Consider the following 5,435-nt stretch of genomic DNA (forward strand, 5'->3'; position numbering starts at 1 on the left):
GTAAGAGTTCAGAATTAGAACAAAGGGGTGGCAATTGAAGGAAGGCACATCCAATTAGGGAATTGAACTTAAATATAAAATTAGCAGCTTTTGAATCCAATAGATTGTGTTAAAATGATACCCACCTTCCTGGATATTCCTGACAAAAACTTTCAAGAGAACCTGTAGAAGAAAGTCTTTAATCAGATTGGAAGAAATCATTTTTAAATTCACTTTTGATTTCCAACAGTTTTTTGAGAAAAGAAGAAGAAATTTTAAACTCTTCTGCTTGGGAGAAGAGAAAATCAACAGCCCAAATAAAGGATTGGATGACGCTGACAACGCTTTTCTCCAATTAATTCTTACAACCAATGTCTCTTGTCAGCCTTCTGCAAATGTGGGTTTAGCCATAACTGTGCCCTCTGACTTCTGGTTGAATGTTTAGCAGATTAAATTCATTATAATATTAAATAGATGAGGTGGAATTAGTTCTCAGCAGAGAGCAGCTGCTGGCTCCAGCAATGTTGTGACAGGCTCCGCCAATTATGCAATGCAAATATAATCATCTGACTTCCCCCATTTCCAGGCCTTGACAAGCCTTGAAAATTTGTTGGGCAATTTTGCCTGATCTGGTCCACGCATGTTGGCTCAACCCTGACCAGTGGCTATCTTGGGGGCCAACGTGCAATACCTTTGACAGTCATCCAAGACTAAAGCCAAAATCTTAGAAGAGCTTATATCTGGAATGCCATGGAGAAAACTCCAGACACCTGTGCTCTCTCTGCTCTGTTCAGTGATACTGATTTATTCAGTAGTGATGCTGCCTGATTTTACTTAGCACAGCAGAATGAAGTGGGGATACAGACACCTTTATCACCCACTCTAATTTAATTATTAAAGAAGCAGAATTTATTGAGTTTGAGTGTGTATGTAAACACTGATTTTATAGCTACTTATTTGCATATGGCAAAAAGTATGGGAGCAAATGTGCTTGGGATAGATGTGTTATTAGCTTGGTCAAAGTTGAGTGTAAATTCTTTAAACTGAGAGCTAGGGCAAAGTGGACATTCCTGCAGGATTTTGGAACAAATTTGGACAATATCTCTATATATTATAAGAATATGAGTTGTTTTTGTTAGGTTTCATCAAATCACCTACAATTCACAGTGAATTGTACAACGTGAACAACACATCTGACCCTTGCTCTGTCCTGTCCAAATCTCATGATTTCTTATATAATCTACTGATTTTTATAGTCACCATGTCATTCCATCCAATTGAGAGTCTGATTAATTTTCTGTGACCCTCCACCTTTTCAGCATGATGGGTTTTTCCAAGGACTAGTATACCTAAAATACGTGAGATTTACCTTTGAGAAGCACTCTTGTTGCACTTTCTCAAACACAGGCTTGCTTGTTCCTTTGTCAGTCCATGGGATAATTGTTGTTGTTGTGTACTATTGAGTTGGAACAAACCCATAGCTGACCATCCAGCTGATTTTCAGAGGCAGTAAATCAGACGGGAGGAGATTACCCATCTTTCTTCTATGGAGCAGTTAAAAAATTCAAACAATATACCTTTGTTTTGGCAGCACAATTCCTTACCACTAAGCCACCAAGAGTCCTTTAATTTGGAGAGGTCTATTGTCCCAAGGACTTGGGAGGATAGAAGGAGAACTGATGCCTTTGAGCTGTAGTGTTGGAGAAGAGTATTGTATATACCATGGACTGCTATGAAAACAGGTCCATTCTGGAGAGGGTGAAACCAGGCTGCTTCTTGGAGGAAAAGAATCTGAAGCTTCGTCTGACATACTTTGGGCATGTTGCAAGGACGGGCCGGTCCTTGGACATCATGCTTGAGAGGATGGAGGGACAGTGCAGAAGAAGAAGACTCTTTATGAGGCGGATTGAGTCAGTGACTAGGGTAATGGGAGTAGGTGTATCAGAGACAGTGAGATTGGCACAGGGTAGAGCAGGGTTTAAGGCTGTTGTACACAGAATCTCTATGAGTCACAGGCAACTTGACGGCACATCACAACAACAGCATTGTCTCTGAAATGACCCGTAAGTACAGATAAAACAGAAAAAAATCACAGTAGCCATTATGAAGATGGTGAAGGACTGTCCAGTATTCTGTTGTGTTGTGTGTAGGTCTACTAGGAGTTGGAACTAATACAAGGGCACTTAACAACAGCAACTGACATGTGAGATACCTATTTTCTAAATTCCTTAGTCAGTGGGAACTTAGTTTTGTATCAAAATGAAAGGCTTTGGTGGAAACGGATCACACAATGAGAACAAAGTAATGCCACATGAGATACTTCTAATGTGGACCTGAGTATAGTTGTTGCTCTTGTGTCTGCGTGTGCTTTTCCTGCAGTTAGATTGCTTCCAGGGAGGTTATATGCTACTATCATGTTGATAGCTAAGGAGACAATTAAAACAAAATAAAATAAAGACAGATGGTGTGTGAAAAGGCATATCACCTCCCTGTACAACTATCCTCTCTGATTCAAAATGAGTTTGCCTGCAATAACAGAAGTAGAAAACAGCATTTTCTAAATTTCCTTGCGTTCAAAGAATCCTGTACATTACCCACCTGACAAATAAACATTCTGATGAAGATGCTGCACTCTGCTAATATGCTAATGGAAAAAGTGTATTGATTCAAAATTCGCATCCTCACAAATAATATACATTCATTTTGCAAATGGCCTTTGGATGGCACAGTTCTCTCCTCTCAACCCCGAGCTACTAACACACATACCTATGACAGGGTTCCTTAAACAGTGGACAACTTTAAAAAAGGTAACTTAGGAGTGATAGGTTGAAGAACCAGGTACATGGTTGAGGGATCTCACAGGGATAACACGTGGATATGACTATTTCCTTTACCTGTAAGGGAGCTCTGGTGGCCTTGTGGTAAGAAACCATGCTTCAGACTTAAAAGCACATGGCTCAAATTTATCAGCTGCTCTGCGGGAGAAAGATGGGCGATCTCCTCCCTTGCAATTCAATTCCCTCTGAATGCCCGCTGGAGGGTCAGCTGTGGTTAGTTCTGACTCTATGATACATAACAACAGCAACTTAGTCTATTGGGTGGTATTGTCTTTTTTAAATGTATCTCTTAAATTTTATTTTTTAAGACATTTTAAAGGAATACTTGAAACATACTAAAATGATTTGTTGTTGATTGCCATTGAGTTGAGCACAACTCATAGGAACACTATGAACAAAAGGCCTGAAGCCTTTCTATAACTACTGTCATTTATCAAAGTTCACAGAATTTCCAGAGGCATGTTCCACCTTAGAAACCCAATGAATATTTTTAAATGGTGCATAGAATGTACAATTCAATCAATTTTGACACATAAAACACAAAACCCCACTGATAATTGAGTTATTCTGATTCATGTTGTTGTTGATTGTCATCGAGTCGAGCATGACACATAGTGATTCCATGAACGGAAGAGCTAATGCCTTTCTGTGAGTTTCTCCAGGTTCCTAGAGTTTTCATAGGCATGTGGTTTAGGAAGTAGATGCCATTCCTCCTTCCAAACCTGTCCTACAAACTGAGAGCTTCACCAAACACTGTCCACATTGGTAAACCATGATGGTATTTGATACCCCAATGACACAGGTTCAGCATAACAGCAAACCCAGATTACTTCAGCACAGCAAATTGAACAAACAGTGATGTACAAATTGGAAGAATGTTCCTCCAAAATATAGTAACACTAGTATCACTTAGCAGTGGTTAAGTGTCATCAAGTCAAATACATAGTGACCCTATGAACAGAAGACTTGAGCTCTGTTCTATAATTAATATTATTTCTTTATGCTTCTAGTGTTTATAGAGTTCTGATTCATGGTTGTTTTTAATTTCCCTTGACTCAGCTCTTGTCGTTGTGATGTCCATCCTGTATGATTTTCAATATCCTTGAAATCTGTCCATTGTTGTGACTATTGTGTCAATGCATCTCATTCATAATTCTCTTCGTTTCCTCTGACTGTTCCCTTCAACAGAAATGACATATTTTTCTGAGGACATATCCAATGTAAAAATTCAAATTTGGATAAGTATTTGATCATAGAAAATTATAAAACTTCTTTTCTCAGAGTGTTTTTGCATCTGTAGACAATTTACACAAATAAATTCTTTTCTAACCAGTAGTTAGGAGTCTTATTTAGGTAATTTCCTTGCATTTATTGAACTGAAAACAGATCAACAAGAACAACAACAAAAACCCTGTCACTGAGTCAAGTCTGACTCGAGACTACCCTCCATTGGGTTTCTATAGCTCCGAACCTTAACTGAAAGAGGTAACCCATTTTCCTCCCTTGAAGCAGCTGGTGGATTTGAACTACCTTTCAGTTAGCAGTTGAACAGGTAAAGCACTGTAACAAAGAACTCTTTAGAACACACAACTTCCAAGTAGACTTCCTTGACTTTCTGATACTGCTAATCTTAACAGAAGTAGACAATTTCATCTTTCTCTTGAAGAGACATCCTGTGAACTTTAGCTATATCACCAGAATTCCTGTTTTTGTTATTAAAATCCATTGCTACTTATAGCAACTCTCCATTTGGGCTTTGTGGCTACTGGCCTTTGGCTTCTTGTTGTTATGTGTCATCAAGTTGCTTGAGACTCAGAGTGAATTCTACATACAGCAGCCCTAAACCCTGCTCTATCCCATGCCAATCTGTTTTTAGCAGCTCAATAAATGGCACATCCTCACTCCTTTGTTTCTATCAAGTCAGAACTAACTCATAGATGACCCTCTAGGAGGTTTTTAGAGGGTATAAAATAATTCTAGTAAATTCTTTGGGTTGACAGTGCAACTCCCTATGCACAATGCCACTTTAAAATTGGCATGCTGACGTTTATGCATATCAGAGCAAAAGATTGCCTGGTCCTCTAGCATATTCATGATTCTTGGTAAGTTTGAGTTCGTTGTTCTGGCTGCTATGTCACTGTATCTCACCAAGGGCTGTCCTCAACTTCCACATACCAACCTTTACATCTTTAGCTAATGATAATCTTCCTAATGGTGTGCCTCTGATTCAATGGCATTGGGTTTTATTTTGTTTTGTATGTTCTGTGTAGCAGCTCCCTATGAATAAAAGATGCATATGACTTTGTTCCATTTTTAAGATAGACTTATACCAACTAATATATAGAAGAGAATGTGACAATTATTTTGGTATTATTTATAACCTGCAAGTTCTGGGTACTCAAATAAAAACATGTATCTTAGAATAAGGAGAAAAGTAAAACCTTCCCTACACCAGCACCAGCATATATACACTCATTTTGCGTTTTCTCTCCTTCTCTCTCTCTCCTTTCTCCTCCCTCCTCCCTCCTTCCTCTTCCCTCCTCCCTCCTTTCTCCTTCTCTTTCTTTCTCTCTCTCCCTCCTTCCCTCTCTCTTCCTCCCTCCCTCCCTCCCTCCTCCC

The sequence above is a fragment of the Elephantulus edwardii genome, unplaced genomic scaffold, assembly GCF_000299155.1.
Source record: "Elephantulus edwardii isolate Elephantulus edwardi_28Jun2011 unplaced genomic scaffold, EleEdw1.0 scaffold00032, whole genome shotgun sequence".
Taxonomy (NCBI): Eukaryota; Metazoa; Chordata; class Mammalia; order Macroscelidea; family Macroscelididae; genus Elephantulus; species Elephantulus edwardii.